We start from the raw sequence: 24507 nt of genomic DNA, 5'->3' as shown, positions 1-24507 counted from the left end.
AATATTTATGGAGAACTGAACTAATTGAAGATTTCATAGACGTTTCACTTATAGACAGCCAAGTGCCTATTTCTCCCTTTCATATTCATGAATAATGTGCATGGCAGGGTTGATCATATAAAATACATTTCACCGTGATTTAGTTCTAAAACCATTGTGATACGTTGAAATCAACCATTGAAAATGACTTAACAGTTGAACTTGGAGACCAACTGCTATGTTTTCATTTAAGTTGAGTCTTCAAAGCTGTTTGTTTCTGACTCCAGACTAGATCAATGGATTGCTTATCAATTTGAGTACTAATGTCCAATTTTAGCTTTATGATTGTGGCCACAGACATGCTCTGTAGAATTAGTCTTCCATTGGCTGATACTAATTTATTCTCTACTAGTTGATACTGTCAGATGGTTTCACTATTCTCCATCTCTGTCAGCTTCAGAGGATATTGATATGATATGTAAAGGAGGACCTAGATATTTCTACAGAGATTCTAAATTCAAATTTATCCACAGATGGCACCTTTGACAGAACATCCATGATAAATAGTCATAACTGCTGAATATAGGCTATTCAAGTTCTGTGCCATTCACGTTTGTATGCTAAAACTGGATTTCTTATGAGACTTGCTGTAAGAAATTTTCAGTTATCGACATCAGAATGATTTCGAAAACAGGAATGGGTTATTTGGTAGCTGTCTCGCCCTTTGGCCTGTTACAGTCTATACTTTCAGAATGATCACATTATAGATTTTTATTACTGGCAGTCCAGACCATTGTAACTGCACAACATATCAGCTGGGCAGACAGACGGCACGTAATAGAATGAGTGGGAGTAACGTTTTTCTCAAAATGGTCTTCACTCCCAAGTGCTTGCAGGAGCAAGCAGTATACATTGGTTCTGTCACATTTTTTATGTATCACAAGACATAATTGCTATCCAAATAAGACATGCATTTAATATTTCTGTCTTGGATACATTATAGTTTCTTTTGACCTCAACACATTCAAAGCTAAATAACTTTTATTTATCCATTTTTTTCAATGAACTAATATCGTCATAGTGAAATGCTAATCAAAAAGGAACCGTATTTACTCATGTTCAATGCAGCATGTCAAATGTTATGGTTACAGACATCATGGGCAGGTGACTTTCATAGTGTTGTAGTAATGGTAGCAGGTGGAGTGAGAAATTGCAGTTCTAATCTTTACCAAACATTGCATTTATCAGTTGCAAGGCACTGGCATGTGTTATATTTGTAATATGTTGTTTGCAATAGACTGTACCAAAGAATTTATGCTTAAGAACATGCAACTGTCAGATAAATACAACATATGAATTTATAACATTGAAATGCTGCTATTTATTAATCACCACAACTAACACAGTTAGCCATCATTGTGTGTGTGTGTGTGTGTGTGTGTGTTGAGAATGAGCAACACAATTTATATTTAGCTCAGAAAAAGCGTGAACAAACAGTATGAGCATTGATTGTAATTTAAAACTGTCAAGATAACATTGAGGATTTAGCTGATAGAGGTCCTAATTGACATTATGTGTAACCTATCAACACCGTTATGAATGGTGACTCGGTTTACTGCACTGAACTTTGCAACCACAGGACGCCACTTTTAATGAGACTGGACTGTCTTACTGCACCAAAGCCACAGGACTCTCACACTCAGAGCTAATCAAAGTATTGCCTTGATGGCCAGAAGTGAGTTTACTCTCTGCTGTTGCTCTGGCCATACCTAAGTCATGATGCATTGTGAACACAACATGGGACCTAGCAGTGTAGCTGCTGTTACCAGGCTTGTTACTGCGCAAACTTTATCAGCCAACAGAGACATGATATCATGTATATAATAAAAATATATTATAATATCAAGGTATTTACAATCAGATCACTGCTATGGTGATTTTTTGGTATTTTACATATTTAATGGAACAAAAATCTAGATAAATAAAGTCTTTTTAAATATCTCTTTCTGGCAGCTATAGGAAAGCAAGCCTTAGTTAATGCCCTATCCTACTAATTACAACAGGTTTTTCTGTATGCCAGTGGTGGGGATGTAATACAGGTTTGAGTGCATGTAGTTTTCAACCAAAAGGATTTCTCTTGTCTCAGAGACATCCTGTAGGAAAATTCACAGCTGCAAAATACCTGTCTCCTGTGAGCAACTGCGGAGAGACAAGACTAGGCTGCACTAATGCCACAATAAGTTAACGCCACAGTAAAGCAAAACAATTGAGCCTCTCTGGGCTCTGCTGAATGGGTTTGGATACATCACACAGTAGAATGGGGAGATGGCCCAGTAAATCAAATCAGTGAGGTGTACTTTGCAGTAAAGTGCAAGGCTAAGTGGGTTATGCAAGTTTTGCTGGCAGAAGAAGCTCAGAAGGCCCATGGATTAGTACTGGGAGTTTCCTGCACTCAGTGGCTTTTTATTGTAGCACGTTGACTCACTTGTTCATTGGTAGCATTGTGGAGAGATGGCAAGGAACCTAGATGTCTAACATATGTATTCTGTATATTCAATATATTTACATATATTTTAATACAGTATATCAGCCTTTTGACACTCAGTTTCATGGGCAATGCTTAGAACTAAGAGCAAAATTAGTGGCAGACTCCACAGGAAGTATAGTATTCAGTTTAATCAATACTGTTTAACTCAATTGTGCCATAGGTTATGATACAGAGTGGGCTGAGTGTGGTGATGTATTTCAGATGCCATATCTTTTGTGATTCCCAATGTGTTGCACTCATGATGGAAAAATGTGCTACATCAGAGTGTTTCATCATAAACATTTTTCTACATGGCAATGACACCCACCACATGACTCCACATGACTCATTCTCACTAATATACTTGCAGAACAATGCTTCAGCTGCCTTCATTATCCTAAGTTACTTCAAGCTCACTGTACATTTCATGGGATGCTGGCCTCTAATTAGAACTTTTCAAGCAAATCCCACATAACCGAGGAAGACAATAAATGCTGTCAAGTTTCAGAAAGAAAAATTTAATTAAAGTGCAAATTGACAGTTATATGTGCTCCCATCAAACTCAAAAGAAGGACTGTTACATAAAAGTGAGGTGACATACTATTTGGTTAGTGAGTTTGAGGATACCCGTAATGTGCCGTTGTTTAGCAATTTGGTATTGTTTGCATCTAGCTGTACAAGACACTCATTTTTAGCTTCTATCGGTAAATATAAGAACTTGCATTCATATAAATCATTTAAAAAAGACATGAGTGATGTCCTAGGCTGCTGCAAAGCTTACCATTTAAAATTGCTTTACCACTTGAAGGAAATTAAGTGAAATATTTGCAGACCCATATTTTCAACAACAAACTCCTTGGACCCTTTGAGTCTGTATGAGGTAAGTGCAGCTGACGCAAAACTTATACAACTGTACCGAAGGCTGACTCCCACAGCCATTCAAAACACCAGGTGTGCAAAAATCCCTCATTTTCCCCTGGGCTCAATCCTGCAGTCGAGCTCCTTTGAGAGCTGTGTCCAGGCTGACCTGAGGGAATCGATAGCATAAAGGAAAATCACATTTGCCCAGCATACAGTGCAGTTGTGTTATTTCTTACTGCAGGACACATGCACATTCTGCTTACCTCTGCATCAGACAGGAGGAACTGTAATAATTGCAACACACACTGTGATGCTTGTACTAATTAGTTGTCAGCCGAATTCCTTATGTTGTTTCGTCTATAAATAATACAGTCCTGGTGAGCCTATTCTCTTGGTATAGCAGTCACATAGTGTACACAGAGAGATGCCGATGGATGCAAAAAGGAGGAGACATCTGTAATAAATCACACTGCATTACTGACGGATTATGCTTAACAATATGTCTCCATAAGCAATGATACAGTACCTCAGAACCTCAACTTTGTTTCAGAAGTTGCGTCTCGCTCACTTTTTTATTTTGTTTAAAAGCAAAAATGTATTTCTAAACTCACTGTATTAGGATGCCTTAAAGGGCCTAACGCATTGTAGTGACTAGAGAAAGCCGGGCCAATTTCATTCCAGCATTTTGGTGTTTTCCGCACAGTAATGTGTTTTTTGTCACAAACTCATAAAGAAATAGTTGTGGTTTGTCCAGCTTGCCAGTTGTTCATATTTCCCTGCTGAGTGATACCAGGAGACTGCCATGAAAATGTGGAAATAATGACCCTTCCATTCAGACTATTTGTCCAAAAACACATAAAAATGCATGCTGATGTGCATCTGGGACTTCCCATGAAAGTGCAGCAAGGCTTCGGCCCTCCATTCAGATAACAAGGCTGAACATTAATGAGTTCTATAAGAAAGGTCACAGTAAAAAAAGTAAAAAAAAAAGCAACAATGATTTAAGCATATAATGAATAGCAGTAGTAAGACTCTGCCTGTATCAGTGTCAGGGCAAATAATGGCCACAATAATGGATTAGGATATATCGTTTTTTTTTTTTTTTTTTTTCTTCCTCATACTCATTTGACCAATTAAGAGCTGAAGGGAAAATGGTAACTTAAGAATGGTCAATTAAGAATGCATCATTTTGTTTTTGTCTTTTGTCTTTGAATGGTCACACAATTTCCTTTCCTTTTTATGTAAATGTAGCCCCCTCTAGACAGGAAGTCAAACCAAAATGTGCACAATGTGTGAGATGCAGCATTTTTTTCATTATCGAGTAACGGACGTAGCCTGCTGTTCGTGTACATTGCAATTTATTCACAATTCTTTTTTTTTTCTCTTTCTCTCCCTAGCTGATGTGACCAAACATTTGAAAGGTAAGAAATTCTCTATATGTATTTATATTATCATAAATTGTAACTTGTAAGATACCAATATAAATTTGTCTTAAAATGTGATGAACTCTATCTATTGGAGCACAACAAGCTCTGCGATGCTGTTGTTTGTTCAGTGTGGTTTGCGCTGCTTTGCAATTCTCCTTCAGTATTCCCACGTGTGAAAGTCAAACACATAGCAGCTATTCTTGGCAACATTTCTCCGCGCTGTGCTTTAAATTAAAATTTTATTTAAATGAGAGGCAAATGGCCTAGATTGTTCAAAGGATCATCGGCAGTATTGACTTAAGAAAGGAAGTCTGTGTCTATACAACGAGAAAACGAGGGTTTAACGTGACAGTGAAAAACGATTGTCTGCAGCGTCTGGCAAAACTGCAGCTGTAGCTCCTCTTTCTTCCTCCAGCATGTCTCTTTAGAGTAAAACAAAATGAAAACTGCTATAGCTGGAATAGTTGGTGATGTATATCAGCTGAAATACCCCTGACTATCTGTATATCTCTATCCATACATTCTCCTTTGAATGCACTCAACCAAGGCCTGCCGTGGTTGTTCACACACTGATCATCACTTCCATTTTAGGACAGGAAATGTGCGGCGAGCTAACGAGTTGTCCTCGGCCGTTCCGTTAGATTTGCCTGATAACTAGATTGCACTGGTATGGCTCTGCAGGCTGGAGAGTCCCATAAGGAGTGTTTTCAGGTTACCTATTGCATCCGTTGCTTTCAGCAGCTATGCACAGCAGCACAGTAAACAGCAATAGTCTCAATTATTGCAGTGGGGGTGAGCAAGCGTGGATATCGGCTCCCATTGTGGGCCAGTCAATATCCATTTAATGGTCAGTACAGAGCACTTGGCTTAGCTGACTGTTTATTTTCTTTGCCTTTTGAGTCATGATATGGAATGATTTGGAAAAGCAGCCTCATCAGCGCAAATGAATGGCCAGAAACGGAGCACCAGTGCGGCTTCAGAGAGCAGCTTGGGCCTGGGAAGCCTGGAGAAAAGCTGCAATTAAGCCGCTCACAGGAAAACTCCTGGATGCCAGGGAATAATAGGTTCCCCAGGGGAGCCAGACAGATGGAGGTTTACTGAGCCCCGCTCAGATGTAAAAGCTGCCCGAGTGCTTTACCAGAACGCTTTAAGATGCGGTCGGGTTCGGCACAGCACACTCTTCCGCTCTTCCACCTACAGTAATTCAAGGTTACAGAACGTTTCTGGCACATTATGTGAATGAAGTCTGCAGAGCAGTTGATCCCTAACTGTGGGGTGTGACCCACTGGTAGGTCATGAGAGGGGTTGAGTGGCTTGAGAGAAATGTGTGAAGAGCATATTATACCCTTTCCACAAACATTCACATTAATAACATAGAAAATAATGTTGACATATTAGTGTGCCCTGAAAGATAATAAGCAATAATTCTATATCTTTACATGTTACACAACAATTTAAGAGGAGCTGAACATTGTGTTTTTAACACAGAACATGTCTTGCACATTATATGAATGAAGTCTGCAGAGCATTAACTGTGGGTTGGGACCCACTGATGGGTCATTTAAAATTTGGATCTTATTTTCCCATTGTTCATATTGGCAATTATGTTGAAATATTCTCTGCTTTGATTCTCTCTTTGATTCCCATTCTGCTTGGTGATGTGTGTTGTGGCAGTCCTGATTGTGAAAATCTCACTATGTAAAAAAGGTTAGACAGTTCTACCTGTTTAGGATTGTTATTATTATAACTACGTTGACATTGTGCAATTGCATATGTAATATGAAGTGTACCCGTAAAATACATGAAAGCCTCAGTCAGTAGGAGGTCTGTCATTTAGATGAGCAGATGGTGAAAGTTTTGACTCAGTTCCAGGCTCAGTATTGCTTGTGTTTGCATTTCTCTGCAGCTATTCCATTTAAGAACTTCAAATAATTGTCTTAATCTCTCTGCCAGTATGTACATCTTAAGGGAAATAATTATGGAGGTAAAGAAGTACGGTGGCCCTGATGTGCAAAATGCAAAAAACAAAAAGAAACACAAGCTTAAATGGGAAAAACACACATACAAAAAGGTAACACGCAAACACAAATACTGTGCAAAATGCAAAAGAAAATACACACCCATTTAACGAAAAAAAAAAAAAACACAAACTGTGAGAGGCCGTGCCTATTTCACAACAAACTTCTTTATATTTATCCCAGTTTTCAACATTTATAAAATTGTTACCATTAATTGTTTTATGACACAAATCCAGATTCACGGCAAAAAAAGAAGAAGAAAAATGTTCTCCAGTGAGAAAAAGTCATAAAAGAAAACCATGTCTTTTCCCCATTACTTTTACATTTGTGGATTGTCCGTCTGATTTCAATGTGTTGGTTTCATTCGATGAACTCTTGAAGAGGAGCTGAAAATTCTGTAAATTTATCCTTTCATTCCCTTCATGCAACTCCCAAAAAGGCAGATAACTGTTCAGCACTTCCATAATGAAGACATCTTTTTTATTTTGATATTTGTGTTGTAGGCACCCCAATGCCACCATAATAAGGGGTTTCTAACCTTGTGGCCAGCTACTCTTAACATATTTAATATAATACTGCATACATATGACATGAACTGATTAACTCATCAGGAAACATTTTTATGTAATATTTTTTGAAGTTATAATGTCTAATTCACAGCCATACAGTTTTCCAAATTTCTAAATTTGTGCAGGACAATAGCAACACATGTGGCAAGAGGCACAGGGATGTGAGCTGTGGCATTGAAAGGTTTTATAACCCTCACAATTATTTCACATAATTTGTTCAGTGAGGTTCACAACATATCACAAAGTTTTCTTAAGTACTCCTGTAAATTCTACCATTACAACCCCTTCCCACTAATCTTGGCTGTGCACTTTCACCCATTGTCTACGACTGAGTCAGTGTGGTATAAATGCCTAATTGTTGTATACATAAACTGTGCTGTATATCCATGTTATATTTCCTCATGCTGTTGACTGCCATTGTTGAGGATATTGGTCAGAACAATTGTTTGCAGTAATCTTTTTTGCAAAAGTGATGAGAAAACCGCGCAAGATAATGCAAAAGCAATAATCTTCTCAGCCATTTTTTCCCAAATGGAAAAGAAAAAGAACTCCCAACTTAGAAGGAAAATTCATGCCTGACCTGGAGAGCTTATTCGGGATACTCTGACTACCATGTATACAGGAATATTAGTGGTGGTCATTTGTCATGGTGGATGTAAACAGCTTGTCTGGGAATATGAAGGTAACCAGGGTAAGGAAGATTATCTGGAATACAGTGTGTGTGTAAATGCAGTCAGTGACTAAATGCTGCGGGAGATATGGTGCAAATAGGTCATGTTTGTTTTCCTCTGTGCGGAAAGAGCAGTTCTGTTCTTGAGAGGTGACTTGAAACAGCGGGAGTGTTAACATGTAAACCTTTTCAATACAAACCAGCAATCATAATTACTTGCTCGGAAAAGCAGACATTATTATGGCAGACTTGAGTACTGCTTTGCCAAGACGCTCAATTTCTTCAATGTTTGTGCACTGTATGTTTTTCATAAGTGTTTCTGTTGTACTGCATCATTGTAGCACTTTTCGTCAGATATCGGAGATTTTTAAACAGACCGGGAATGTCGAGTCAAACATCACTGACACACTGACTCCCATCAGGGCATAACAGCCATTATATGGCATAACGCTCACTACACATCTTTTGTGGAGCGGTGGAAAGGTGAGGAAACATAAAGGCAATTAAATTGAGTGATTATAAGGTGTCCAAATTTGTAACTTGTACAGGGTAAAGGATATCTCGGGGTCTTTTAAAGCCAAAGCAATCAATTAATCTGTTTCATATCTAGTGAGACAGTAGCATGTTTCTCTCTCCCTCTCTCTTTCTCTCTGTTCTTGGCTGATGACAGCGTGTGACAGACATGTATTATAATTTCATTAGGAGATTTTATTCAGGTGAATCTGAAGAAGCGGAGCTGACATTTCTCTACATTTTTACCAGATGGCGTCTATTTAACTCTATCAGAGACAAAGACATTCTGGATATGAAGCCTTGTCTTAATGCCTGGAGAGAAATGCAGCCGCCTTGGTGAAAACATATGGTAACTTTGCTTTGAGCTGTCTCACAATTTTTGGATCAGCATCCAGATGCTGGATACATCACAGTACTAAATTTCAAAAGACTTTGAAGGGGAAAAATGTGTTTAAAGAAGTGTTAAGTAATTGTTTCATCATAATTTGTTGTCATACAACTTTTTCCGGAAAACAAATACCAAAGTCTTTCAGTCTTCAAAAGTTTTGCTCCTTCAGGACAAAAATAAAAAGAAAAAAAGAAGAAAATTCTCAACATTGGGACAGTGAGCAGTACACATGCCTCCCACACTTTAATACTTCTTGTTGGCTTTTAGATTAATCCATGATTTCAGTTATTTCAGCCTTTATCAAATGTCCCTCAGCCAGGGTCAAAGCCATGCATCGTTCTTACTCTGGATAAATTTTGCCAGTAATGGTGCAAAGCATTTCAGCTTTTTTTCAGTGTTACAGCTTTTTGCTGCACCTATTTCTACCAAAATTCTACAAATGCTTCTGGCCTTTGATGCAGGGAAAATGGTATATGCTTCACTTAATCATGGATTGTTGAAATACCATGGAGCTGATAAAACAGAGCTTGCTGATGCTTTGTTGTTTGAATTGTTACAGCTTTTTCTGGTGTGTGGGCATCCCTATTCTGTAATTGTTGTTGCAAAGCTCACACCCGTTTTTTTTGTAGGATACAACCCTTAATCTCAACCCTTAATCTATACACAAGAGAGAATGACATTCCCTCTTGTGCATATTCAGAAATTAATGTGTGAGTAGATGTCCATATTCCATATTCCAAAAATGTCTTGTTATGCTAACATTGGAAGAATGCTTACAACCAAAGACTGTAATAGCCATGGAGATGTTCAAAACTAATCAGATGATGATCACTGCCTAGCTATATGTACACTCAGTCCATTTTCATTAAAGTCAATCTTGTGGCTGGGGTCTACAGGACCTAGGAGACGCGTTAAGAACTGTAAGCTCCAAGGTTGATAGCAAAGCCTCCCCAGCTTTGATTTTTATTTATTATTCACTGCTCAATGTTGAAATCAGCAAGGCTGACGGAGAAATATGCAGTGCATACAATCTATTTTCAGAAGTGACTTCCGATGCTTATTTTTTCATACATATATTATCAAAAAATGCAAAATTGTATGTTAATACAAAAAAGAGATCTGCATATTTATTCAGTGTGATTTCATTTATCCTCATAAGATCTTGTAACAGGCAGCCAATGGAAACTGGACTTTATTTTTGTACTTGTTCGCTATTCACTGCGTGCTTGGCTGTCTCACTGGAAATTTGTAGTGATTAATATCTATTGCTGTGCAAGAGGCCAAACCACACTTTGTCAAAACACATACATCTAATATTCATCAACTCAGCTGTAAAACTTAATGCCTGTGGGAATGGCGCAAAATTAATACCAAATGGCAGCAAGAGTTGAAAATCCTTACAACAAAAGCCAGGTCATCAAAGGACCTCACAGTCTATGAGCAGATATCAGTGTGCGATGGCTTAACTGCACTACAGACTGACCGTGTACAAACTGGGGAGTGGATGGCTTGTGGCCATCTCTCTCTGTCTCTCTCTCTCTCTCTCTCTCTCTCTGTCTCTCTCTCTCTCTTACACACTGTGCCTCTGTCCTCTTCTGTGTACTTGTCCCTCACTGGAAACTGCTTTAACAGTAAAAAAAAAAACAACATTGACATTGTAAGCTTACACTGAAAAAAGAAAAAAAAGGTACTTTAAGAAAACCATTCTTTACATTCAGACTCACCTCAAGAATCTTTTTGGATCCAGACAAACATAAGTAACATCTTGAGTCTAAAAGTGGAATTGTCGAAGAGCTTTACAGTGTAATAGTGTATAAGCTGTTTTTCTCTCTGTCTCACAAATATGTCTAAGTCTCAGTACGCAGACAGAAACTGTTTTCAGTTCATTGTTGTTAAGTGAAGCTATAACTTGTAAAAAATACATCCACTTAAAGCAAATCATAGATAAAGGGCAAACCCAAGGGATAAGATCCATTGCACATACAGTTATGGTTCTGTAACTTATTCATTTATTTAAATGTGCAAGTTTTTGTTGAAAAAGAAACTGGCATAGCAGTGTGACAAAACTCAAATACGACTCACTAGGGGCAGAGGACTTCCCAGTGCTACATACGGTGACCCAATTCACATGGCTTCAGAATCCATTCACACAGGATATGTCTACAGTTTGTTTTACCTCCGCTATTTTTGAAGCATACTGCCCAGCTAACATTAGCTAAGATCCATCTAGTCAGACAGCTTTCATTCAAGCTGTCTAGTACGACTTGACTAGTTGGCTAGGGTAGTTTAGGGTTGAATCTGTTTTGCAAAAAATACATCTGAAATCTCAAATCAAAATTCCAGAGTTGTCACCCTTTGGTACTACCTCATTCCAGTCTCACAAGCCATTCTCTGATGTTGGACACTACTGTATCACTATTATATTTTCAGATGTATGAACAAATCTCACAGCTAGGCAGTCATAATTGTTTTTATGTATTTGGTCTGAGTTCATATACAGTTGTTGTCTTTTTAAGTCCATGAAATGCTAGCACAAAATGTTATGATAAGTGACAGTGCTGGCATACTTAATCAGATTGCTAGCGTTCACAGTAGTAACAGAGCTACTGGCAAAGGAGACTTCACTTTGGAGCACTGTGGCATCATTGCTGAGTTCTCAGCAGGCTAAAGGTTAATTGGTAAATGCCCTCAGAACATGGAAACTTCTTTTCTAGTAAGGCTCTTTTTTCCTCAACGGCAAAGTATATTAAGCTCATCAGCTTGTTTCATGTGAACACGTCACCACTGTGGCATAGTGGTAGCAGTTTAGGAACCAGTCCTGCAACCAGATGGTTGCAGGTGTAAGTCCCAGAAGCTGCTCTCGTGACCTCCATCAACCTCGATTAAGTGCTTAACCTACACTTCTCTATAGAAGGGTTCTGGACACCACTGGATCACATGTGTGTCTGGGCAGCCAGTAAATAATGCAAAGAAAACTCACACCGCCGTGCCTATCATATCCCTTTGCTTTAAAGCACACTGACAGCCTGACAAGGGATGTGATGTGCTATCTGGGTTTACAATTTTTGAACTCGGGTGTAGGCTGGAGCGGTCCGACGAGATCGTATCTCAATTTTTTATGGCTTTGCCTTCGGGGTCAGCGGGGCTGTTTGGTGTCCTATTAGTGACGGTCTCACGCTGACTAATTTATGGCTCTCATTTTTACCTAGGGGTGACAACAGATGCTCACACTGAAGCGCAGACCAAAGTCATTGTGGTCCAGAGCCAGAGCCAAGAGTCGGCTTGCTGAATGACACCAGCCATCAAAGTGTCAGCAGCAGCAGCCCTAGATTTGTTTCAGCAGAACAGAAAGACAAATTCTATGTGTCGGCAGCTTGATATACAGTTATTCACATCAAGAAAAAGCTTGTTTTTTTGGCAGATGCTTGCAGACGAGTACGTGTGCCTTGTCTGTGTGGCATTCATGAACATTGTATGTTTTCACTTTCAGTTTTAATTATATCATACTCGTGTGTATATGTAAATGTCTTATTATTATGTTTATCTTTTATTTCCTTATCCAGGGTCACTTACAGTGCATCAGAGATTAAAATGGAAATAGATCATATGAATAGAGTAACCTGGATGAAACATGTTGAATGCAACATCCAAAAAGGCAATGCAGACCTGTCTATCCAGTCAACATATTTCCCTATGTAACTGCAATAGCATTCATAATTGTAATGATTTGTTCAGTAAAACTAATATATACTGTGTAAATTGTGCATTACAATTGGATGTCCATTTCCAGAGATATATAGCCTACTGTAACACACTGGCACAGTATGGCTTAGAATGGTTTAAACGTTTAAAAGTTAGGGTAGGTATGAGCTATTTCATTAGGAAGTGTTGACTGAAGTTTGGTTTTCTTCTCCATGATGACCAATGTCAGTCATTACACATAAAAAGTAATCTAATACTTATTACCCACATAGAATCTCTCAGGGGAAGGGCAGACTGACTGACTGCACAGTTCAAGGGTCTCTGTTATCCTTAAACTGACCGAGTCCAATGTCTCAGTCTCCAAATAAATCAACGCAAGTTTGAAAAATATCAGATGTCTTTCCAGTGATGCTTTTGATAAACTTTAATGTTAGCAATGAAAATGTCAGATAAAATGTTAAAAATGCTAAATAAGAGAATATAGATTCCTGTTTTGACTGATCAGAAGCAGTCCCAAAGAGCTGAAGAGAGAGTTCCAAACAGCTGGCAATGTAACACATTGATGAATGTTGAAGTTAATTTTGAAATATGATCAATTTCATATACAATAATAGATACCTCATTGTTCAGCCAGTCAGAGCCCAAGAGGAAGTGTATCCATAATTTGAGAGAAGGATACTTCTGCAGAATTTTTAATTCATCATAAATGTCGCATCACAAAATGAAAATAAAGCAGATGATAAGGCTATTGGCAAGTCACAAAAACTGTCACAAAGTTTATATTTTCATCACTACAGCTAAATATTTACATAAGATGAGTGTCTAACCGTTAAAATTTCTACCTTGTAAAATATTTAACGATATGAATAATACATGTTATAACTGCAATTACAGTCTTTATTTCCCTCCAGACTTTCAGTGTATAAATTAATGTAAAATCAAAGAGAGGCCTCAGCTGTATAGCTGTGTTTATGTGTTTGATTTCCTACGCGCTCCATCATTCCAAGTGAAGACTGCAGTTCAGTGAGAATTAAGAGTATTGCATCTCGCGCTTCCGTCAAGACACCACTGTTAAATAAATGTTTCAGTCGAGACTGCCTGAACATTTGATGTTGAGATTATTTGCATGTGAGAATGCTTTCGGTTCGCGGGTGCCCTCGGACTGACACTCATAACTCGCATATCGACACCCCCGTACCTCAATAAAGAGTTTAAGAAACACATTTACAGCCCCGGGATCTGGGTAAACTGGAGGCAGTGCGGTGGAAAACAAAATCACACACTTAAATTCTCTCAGCAAACACCAAAATAGCAGAGCGCGCAGTAATGGGTCCGCAGTGGCATCCCCTATTGAAATGGTCCGTGCGCAGAGCAAGTGGATGCTGGTGGAGTTAAGGATAACACAAGCTCCCGTCGTCTCATGTGGCTGATTAGGATGAGGGTCATTGTGGAGCTCTTTGTATTGCTTTGTTTTGTTTCAACGCTGACGGTTTTGCGGGTGTGTAAAAATCGCGGGGTTTATACGCTTACAGTTTATGAACAGCCTGACTGTGAGGGTGAGGGTGGCGGCAGACCATCAAAGCACACGAGTCCTCCAGGACTCACAGCTTAGTCCAGGGCAGCAGATTACTGGCTGGAAGGATGTCAGGGCAGCAATTGATCTCTGCTACTCATTTGATTAAGGTCAGCGAACTAACCTTCTGACTGAACACGGCAAGCCGACATCCACTTGTGTGCCTTCTCCAGTGTCAAATACGACAAATCAAATACAACTATGATGGAACATTGTCACAACAATGGTGCAAACCCTATGTATGAGGGTAATGTGCTGTATAATTAACATGGAACTGTAGTTATAAGTTTAATATTTATGATTACGTATGCCAGAAGTGCAGCACAGTGCATAAGCAACTGGGCTTGTAACTAGGTTGCTAGTTAAATTTCCTGGTGGGGAAATGCCATTATAGCTTGGGCAGACTAATTAATTACGCCTAACTGCTCAGTAATATATAGCTGCTTGAGTAGCTATGATGTAAGAGGTTTAAATTGTCCTGTATAAAAAAAAATGTCTGCTAAGAAATGAAAAGATTTAATGAACTGTCTGTGAAAATAGTCACTCTTTTGATACCACATGTTTTGTCATATTGTTATTGTGGTTTAAGATATCTTTAAGCACACACATTATATCACATAAATGAACAAGAATGCATTGTGCTCAACTATTTATGTCTTTATAGTTTAAAAAAAGGAAACAGAAACAGGTACCTTGGGTAAGCAAGTGGAAAAAAATGTTTTATCATTATATTACAGAAAAAGTAGTAGTATGATGCATATTACATATGTTGCAGTCACTCATTCATATTTTAATTCATTTGATGTGATGTCTTTATAGTAGCCTGGAGGAAATTCTCTTTGTAGACTGAGGATGTGATGATGGGGAATGGATTAAGGATTCCTTTCAAAAGCAGGCAGTTGTGTCACTTTGCATATGTATGCCATGAACTTAATTGAATTATGACCTACTTGTGTTGAATGTTTTTTTTTTTTTTTTCGCTTTATTGACAGTGAGTGTAGTGCCTATGAATGCCTTTTAGCAGTCAGTACTTTTTTGGCAATTTTAACAGCAAGTCTGATTCACTCAACACATTGGCAAATTGAGATAGGAGAAGAGCAATGAACCATACACGCGTAGTTCACGTTTCAGAGATAAGCACGGTGGCCCATGTTGCTATGTGCTGTACGTGTGTGGCAAGGTTGATTTTAAACAGTGTCCTGAGCCCAGAGAGCAAAGAGTGGAGTGACAAAGGAAGCTTTTTGATTCGAGCCAAAGATTTAGTAAAGATTTTATCCTTATTTACAAAGTATACATGCATTTATTATACTGTGTAACCACTTAATGATCTTTAAAGATAAAAATCTATCTAGTCATGTGCAGGCCTAAAGGAAACCCTTACGCAGCACTTCTCTATAATGCACTGCATTCATTATTTATTTCTCTGTTTTAAATAATGAGTAATGAGCATGGAATGAGGAATGATAGGTATGGGAAGCTATGTTAAAATCTGCTTAGCCTGGAGGAGCTGAAAGTGTATTGCCCCAGTTACGTTAGGCTGGCGTTCTTCCCCCATTATTCCCACTAATTCTGGTGAAGTATATTTGGCCTCATATCAGGTGGACCCTTGGGAAGCGAAGGTAAAGCAGAAAAGGCGTTAATATTGTGCTGATGTGGTGGGATTCCTTTCATTTGGGACAGGCTTTAGATGCATACTGTTACTGCAACATTTAATATCCCTCCCTCAAGGTTACTCCACACATCATTTTACACAGTACCTGTGTTCTCGGTGTTGTTTGGTGCTAATTTTTTTTTTTAATTAGATCGGTTTACACTGTGTCAACGCATATTTGAGAAGTTAAGGCTGGATATTGATATTGGTTTGACTGCTGTTACAGTGCTAAATTGCTATAATGAATTATGGGTTTATAAAGAGCTAATTATTATTTCATTTCCTCTTGTAGGGAAAGGCCTCTCCACAGTGGCTGTTGAGATTTATCTGAATAGCACTATGTCAAGATATTGTCCTTTCTGTATTCCATTCTTTGTATGTACTGCTTGTGTTGTACTGGCGATGAATGGTTATTTATGTCAAATGAATTGTCAAGAGGCTATGTCCGTGCTTGTTATGTGCAGGCAGACAGTCTTTTCTTTACCGATGAAGGTGTATTTAGCTTGCTTTACAACGTAACACATCACTTTGAGGGGTTAAGAGTGACTATTAAGAGTGGCAGAATAATATTTCCTTGTGCACATTGTATTTTATTTTTCCTGTAAGGCACCATTCTCTTATCGATTATTCGGCTGAGTTTTCGGCTGTTTCTTTCCTGTTGGCTTGCTGTTGTGTTGTCTCTTTAGGGATTTGACCTCAGTATTATCTGAAGCTTGGTTTAAAGGAATTCTTGTGTGACTGCAAAATAGTACCTTCTGGAAAGGAAGGACAAAACATGATTTTTCTAACAGTATCAAAAAATGAGTTAAAATTTACATATAGATACATATTCGTGTGCGTATGTGTGTGTGTGTGTGTGTATGTGTGTGTGTACTATATAGGATTTAATACTATTTCAGATTATTTCCACAGACATTAGTGATGGGTTCCCTTGACTGAAGAGCAAAACTAGTTTGTCAGGAACAAGGGTTTTAATGACGCCTTGGGAACAGGTATTATAAAGCTGTCTGGGAGGGAGGGAGTTTGTGATTTGTAATTATATTACCATAATCCGGTCTTGTAAATTAGAACAGGAGCATTGTTAAGGGTGCTTTGCCTTCATTCAGTGACTGTAATTCCTTTCACAGCTTTGGTACTTAACTGTAATGAGTAATAAGACACCATTTAGAAGAATGGATTGCAGAAACAGGAGACCATGGAGAGCGATGGGAGAGCTGGGAACATGAATGACAGTTTATAATGAAACCAAGGAGTGAAAAGCAAAAAAAAAAAAAAAGATACTTAGAAGTAGACTTTAGAAATCACATCATCTTTACTAAAATGAATATGTCAAAGGCCACCATTTTACGGAGTTAATAAATAATGTATTAATCCATATAGATCATGAGTTGGACTCCACAGGATTATTTATTTATTTCACCACCTTAGCAAAGATTAGCATTACCAGCTCTCTGGAGCTTCTGATTTGTCAGATCAATATTCTGTCTTCCTTTTTTTAATGTGCAGTTCCATTGTTAAAGTCAATATTGTTTCGATGTCTGATACGATTCAAGATCACTTTGATTTATTTGGAGCCTTTAATGTCGACACCTTACTTGACAGTCAATTTAATGATAATAGCTCCACACACACCCTCTGCACGGTGAATGGGTCTACCCATCCCTCCCAAGAGGGACTGCATATACTTTCCTTGAATTACTTTTTTCGTATCTGATGTGTGATGCCGGGAGTTTGCACTGGGCAGACAGAAGAAGTCTGGCTTGTGTCAAGTTGTGCTTAAAGAAAGTAGAACTACTCTTACAGCCAACAATTAGTTTTATATATTTACTTTTGGTTTGTTTTGTAGTTATTCATGGTGTGATACCGGTTGACAGAAACATTAGACTATCAGTTGTGCAAATAGCATAAATCATGATCAGCAGAGATAATTTACGGTTTACTCCTTTATTTCTGTCCTTGTGATGTAATTGCAGTGCTATGAGAATAATCATAAGCTGTTTTTGAAAGATAACAGCAAGCTAGTGGGGCAGTCTTATCAACTGTGGACATCAAGCCCAAGTGCTATTAATGTGGAGGATTTACATTTGATTTGATTTCTATCATTCTACAGCTTGATTGTAGACACATGAAGGCAACATTGTGGAGCAAACTTCATAGTATTCAATCAAAGACAATGGTAGACCAATCAAAGACAATGGTAGACCAAGCCTTCTTTACAAAATCTCTCTCTCTCTCTCTGTCTCTCTCTCTCTTCTCTGTGGTTGGGTGGTGGTATTGCATTTTCACTTCTTTTTTTTTTTTTTTTTTAACTTTGAGCAGTTTATTGTGTTCAGCCTGGAATACTAGTCTGGAATTCCCAATGAACGAGAGAGCCAACGTGTAAGGAAAGGCAGTCTTTATGTTAGATTTAACTCGGAGTCTTCCACTGTGTATTTGTGTATAATTTCACTTTTTATGTTTTTTATACTGCTGGAAAAAATGGTAATTTAGAACTTTTCTACCTATTAATTGTGACCCAGTTTTAAAAGTAAGCAAATAATGAGTAGGTAGGAAATAAAAAATAAAGTTCCCCTTTCATAATGTGTAATCATTTTACTGTTTGTCATAAGAATATGCTTTTGGGGTAATTCAGTCTCCTTTTTTTAAATAGTTTTCCCACCTGTTTTACCTCTGTTTTTACAATCACCAACTGAATATAAAAATTAGGCCCATCTTTCATCACTGTGAAAACTGCAGAAGCACTGGGGATAGTGAGTGCAGTCCTCTGATAGAGTCACGCACTTTGCAGTGACTGTTTTTCACATTTGGAATACCACAATGTATCTCAGTGAAGAAAATTCTGGATAGGTGGATAGGTGTGTTTCTGCTGACATCATCTGAGAGGCTCATAGGCACCAGAGGAATCACAGCTTGCCTGAAAGCAGCAAGAAAGGGACAAGGAAATTCTACTGAAAAACCCAGCACTACCTTGGCAGAACAAGGCCAGTTTGTTCTGCTTCTATGGGATCTAGGTCATAGTTAGTTGATGATAACTCCTTGTGGGTCTCCAGGGGCAAACGCCTTAGTTGGCTGAACCATTTGGGAGCCTCTTAATTCTGTTTTCAAGATTGATTAGTTCAATATTAATTGTACAGCATTAAGTGTATGCAATTAATTCATCATAAACAGTTTAATACAGTTTAATCACATCTTGACCAAAGTGCTACAGAAACAACCAAGATGAAAATTTTATCACCTATTTACTATTTTCTCAGTATCAATGAACTCATATGTCACAAAAGACAAGACATGATGGTGCTGCATTTATCATTGCGTTGTTACAGTGATATTGGGCTCTTACATTGAGACCGTAGACCTTGAATATTTTGAAAGCGAAGGCTGCGGCTGTTTAGAAGGTGGAATGATTCGTAGCTCTCTTGAATTTAAGCAAGGTTCAAGCAATCTGGTGCATGTTCCTGCGATCAACACAGGATGTAAAATTAGAACATTGCTTGGATGTGTGATGAACACTAATTTACAGCCTCTCAGGCTGAGACATTTGAAGTCTCTTTTCTTTTCGCACGTTCCCCCCCCCCCCATCCCCCCCTGCTGTTTGAGCACTGAAAGCTGCAGTGGGAACTGTTTAAATGAGTCCTCCAAGGTGTCGAGTCTTACTTTTACGGCACGGTAAACCACATATTTACCCACCATCCCCTCTCTGTGTGATACCAGCCAGGCCACCTGCCATCAGGTTTTCAGGAAAGAAGCACATTCCCCTAAAAGGAAGGATAACTAGGCGTTGAATGCAATCACCAGTACAGTTTGCCCTTAGCTAGAATGAATTTACTATCTTTTTCAGGTTTTCTTCTGGATGAATGAATTTTTTGGTTTTCAGTTTTCTACAGAATGACCAATGACTTTCACTTGCCATTTGTAAACCGCAACTACAATATAGACACCACAGCAAGGTTAAGGACAAAGCATAGTAGTTAGGTTGAATTTATACATGTGTACATACTTGTATTTATGTATTTATATGTAAGGGTCTCTTTAATCTGATGTATTCGGTTTACACTGCCAATAATGCTGCTGTTGATGCATGGCAAGCTGAAACACACAGACATCATGTTTGCAGACATGTATGGCAATGCTCATACTCCTTGGAAAGTGTGCTGCATTAGGCATTTCTTTTGAATCCTGGAGGCTCGCAACACTTCTTCAAAAATGTGATTGCTGAGATTAAGACAAAGGGAAAATGTCATGGTAAGATGTACTGGTTCAAGAGAGAAAGGGGGACATGATATATAATTACAACCTAGTGGAGAGGCAGATGATTGTGGAACCAGAGGGAACATTTTAATGAAATTTGAAATGACCATTAATTGATTCATTTGAGCCACTGGCTGTTCTTTGCATTTCTCCTCAGTTGAGGACTTGCAATAGGAGGCAAAGATGCACAGTGGCAGATGCCAAAAGCAGTGTTTTTTTTCTTTTTTAACCAGACTGCTTCTTTTTCTCTTTTGCTGTTCTGTGAAACTTATCTGACAAACCATATAAAACAGTGGTGGGTATTTTGGCATCTTTGTGAAGCCTCACTTTGTGAAGAGGTTTTTTTTGTGGTTTAGTTAATTAGAGAATAATTAAAATAAGATTTTTCATTTTGAATTCCCTTCAGCTGAGTTTTAGAACCTTCTTACTTATTAGGTGTCCATTTAGTGTTTTTTTTCAATATTTTATGAAGATATAACATTTATTTATTTATTTATTTAGCAGACGCTTTTATACAAAGCGACTTACAAAAGTGCATACAGTAGGTACAGCGACAGTACGGGGACAGGGTGTGTACAGTTCCACAATGAGACAGTTCTCAGCTGAGAGCAAGGTCTGTTTGAGGACGCAGTACTATCAGATTTTTACAATTACAGCCTAAAGGGCAACTAGTACGATACACTTTCGAACGGCAAACTTCAACAACTTCAAACGGCACAATGAGCGTCAGGGTAAGGCGGCAACAAGAGACAAAATTTAAAAACACAATTTAAAAAGCACAGCAATTTACGACAGCACTGATGGGCGGGGGGGGGGGGGGGGCAGCAATTGTGTGCTGGGTCAGTCCAGGTAGAGTCTGAAGAGGTGCGTCTTCAGGCCCCGTCTGAAGGACTGGGGTGAAGAAGCTGTCCGTAGCGTATAACGACAGAGCTCTGATATGCAGTGGTGTGTGTGTGTGTGTGTGTGTGTGTTTGGAGGAGGATATAGGTACAGTAAGACCTTGTCCCCAGCAAAGGAAAGGAATGTAGATAATTCTTGTTATTGCAGGACTGTGCTTGAGCCCTTAACGATCTCTCCAGCAGGCTGGTTGGATCAATGTCCTGTGTCCTTTTCCAAGTAGTTGCTGGTCCTAATTTACTAGGCTCCCCGGAAACAGATCAGGACTCCAATTGACTGCACAGGAAGCAGTACTGATTCTGATCTCTCCTTTGACTCGAGGCCACTCTAATGGAAATGCAATGTTCTGTTGCGCCTTACTCTCCTACCCTCCGCAACGGCAGAGAAAGGGCACCAGATCGCCCTGCCGCCTGCCAAACACGCTCTCTTTCCAGGCGCTAATCCTGCCTCCACAAGGGAGGGCTTATGATGATCACTGACGAGTATGTGATTAGGAGGTTTAAGCTATTTATACTATATTACTTAGCTGGTCAATGGACATTTCTTCCAACGAAATGCAATTACTCCTTTCCTTAGACTTGTATATAAAGGTCGAGAGATTGATTTTGTTTTTTTTTCCCCCACTTGTCAGAAAACATTTTTTTCTCACCATGTTATTTTCCCTCTTAAACAATGATATCTACAGAAAGGCTGCACGGATCGTTTCACAGAAATCACTCTCTTGTCATGTTATTAGATTTAATTTTCAAAATGAATATTCGAGATCCCATTCTATTAATAAGATTGAGCATCCATGTTTACAGTTTAATGGTTTAATGGATCAGCAAATTAAACTTTGCTGTTAATGTTGAACATGTAATTAAATGCTGTGAATTCAAACCTTAGTCTGTAATTAAAGGTTTAAATTCTCAATTTGCTACACAAATTATGTGTGTGTATGCATTCATGTGTGTGTGTGTGTGTGTGTCTGTCTGTTTGCGTGTGTTTGTGTGTGTCTGTCTGTTTGTGTGTGTGTGTGTGTTTGTGTGTGTCAGAGGCAGGGAGTGGTAGGGTGGCAGAGGTGGTGGGCAACTGAAAAATATCCAAGGTCACCCAAAGTATTGCACTTCCATGTCTCAGTTGCTACCGCAGGGACTGGTGTGCTTATTGCATCTGCTCTAACAGTGTGTGATATAGTGGGGCAGCACTTTGATAAGATCAGAAGACTGTGCAAGCACGGCTAACCAACTTATCTTCATCTTCTCTACTGCCATGGAGCACAATACTTAAACCATATATGATTTTTACTCTGTTTCACTCTAAACTACATGATCAAAACTAGGTGCTGCAAGACAGTAGTTTGAGTCTCTCTCTTAGGTAGTGGGCTGTATAAATTCCATTGAAGTTGTTTTTTTTTTTTTCATTCTGTCTTTTGTTTGGTGATTTATTTCAATGCACAGTAAACATTGTAACAGTAAAAACAGATCTATGCTATATGACATATGTTTGATGTTTGTAAAATAATGTCAATGCTGATACACAGCATGCCATTGCTCATGACCTCTCTTGCCAACTGCATGCTTTTTTTGCTACACAGATAACACGGTCTTTTTCACTGTCAGCTACTGTAGGTGCAGAACATGTACTGCCAGAATTGCAGATGTACATTTCAGCCATTTTAAATGGAAACCGGCTCGGCGTGTCTCCTTTCCCCCAAATCGGCTGACATGTATACTCAAAACTGGGTGCCATTGCCTCACATACGCTGACCTTCCTATTGCTCACGAGTTGTTCGCGTTTTATTGATCCGAGCCAAACACTAATCTTCCAGGGGCTAAGAGAAGGTAACTGTATTTCACGTTCAGCCCAAAGAAATTACCCTCAAAATGAACATGTTTTGAGAGCGGCTGACCTTCTTCCAGCCTACAAGATGGGTCACGCATCAGTTATTTATGAGCCGGCTTGTATCATAAACAAACATAAAAAAAACGGGAGTCTCTGAAATAAAACACAAATAGGACACATAGCATATTATGTGCTGATGTTCACATTTACTTCCCAGCACAGAGCGCTGTGTACCATTACACTGGCTAGGCCTGCACAGGGAACCTCAATATGTCACTGAGACCCCAAAACTTCACATTTAACCAGGTAATGAGAAATGTGGTGTGAACAAAAACAGAGTTAAACAGAGTGTGTGTGGGGGTGCTATGCTATTGAGGCTACTAACTACAGCAAACTGAACTACATGCTTCTGCTTGAACTTTGGTTCCTGATACATGACGTATGGAGGGTTTTTTTTTCTCTTGATTAAAAGACATCTTTACATAACTGTGCCATTGTAACAGCAAAATAATTTCCAGAACACTCCACACCTGATAGAAGTAAAAGCAAACATGTGCAAATCTGTGCTGTTCTTTACAAGTAGTAGAAAAAGAGACATTTCCATGGTGTCTTCCCTTTCTTTGAACAGAGAGAATTAGAGTTGAATAAACAAAAAAACTTTTTGGAACAGTCGACAAAAAGCAAATAGAAACATTTTTTTTTTTTGTATGGTCATTTCAAAATTTTCTGAAGTAATATAGAGTAATATTGTGGAAGAAGTGTAACACATTTTGGAAGTGCTGGATGCTCTTCTGCGGGTAAATAGACAGAAATATTGCAAACCAAAAACTGCACTGGCAAAGCAAAAAAGTTGAATGAAAATTAATTTGAACTAGAGGGCAGATTAGCACTGATATAGTTGATGGAAGACTTGTAATCATGCTGAATCAATATCATTGTTCAGAGACATCAGTATTGTTTAAATGTGTTATGAACCAACCAGTTAGTGCAAAACTGCCTCATTATACCCAGTCTAGACAATTTAATTGACAGGCTGAGATTTCAAAAATAGCAGGCCTCAGTCATATTTTGTGTTTACCTGCTTTGGAAACTATCATTTGCATTTAACATTCATGCTATATCATAGGAGCATCAAATATTTTGAACTTTGAAATTAAGCTTTGTTTTGGAACAATGAGTGAGCTGAATTGAAATTTGCCCTCAGCAAGCTTTTTTTCTTTGAAAATTAATGAATAGCAACATGATAAAGTGCCATTTGATCACAATCAGAATTTTTCATATTCGCCCAACATAACTACATTAGTCCTCGAAAGGATTAGATATAATTGCTTTTTTTAGGCCTGGTCTGATAATTGAATAGCTCAGGGCTTCAAGGCCCCCATCATCAAGGGTGTTTCGCATGGCGTCTTCAGCACAACAACTGAGAGCTATCATTTATCTAGCTTTTCTCTGTGATTTTTATGGTCGAGGATTAAATACATCACTACCTCTCCAGTTGTATTGAAAGAAACCCAGGCTTTTGTGTGACATAGAATTGCTTGTCTATTGTAGTTTCTTTAATTTAGAGGGGATTTCATCACTGTGCCAACAGGTTTGATAGCTTCTCATTCAAACTGTAATAGTCGGATACTTTTATGGACCTTTTCTTTCTTTTGTGCTC

The sequence above is a fragment of the Megalops cyprinoides genome, chromosome 22, assembly GCF_013368585.1.
Source record: "Megalops cyprinoides isolate fMegCyp1 chromosome 22, fMegCyp1.pri, whole genome shotgun sequence".
Lineage (NCBI taxonomy): Eukaryota > Metazoa > Chordata > Actinopteri > Elopiformes > Megalopidae > Megalops > Megalops cyprinoides.
The sequence above is the reverse complement of the archived record's forward strand: the minus strand, read 5'-3'. Positions refer to the sequence as shown.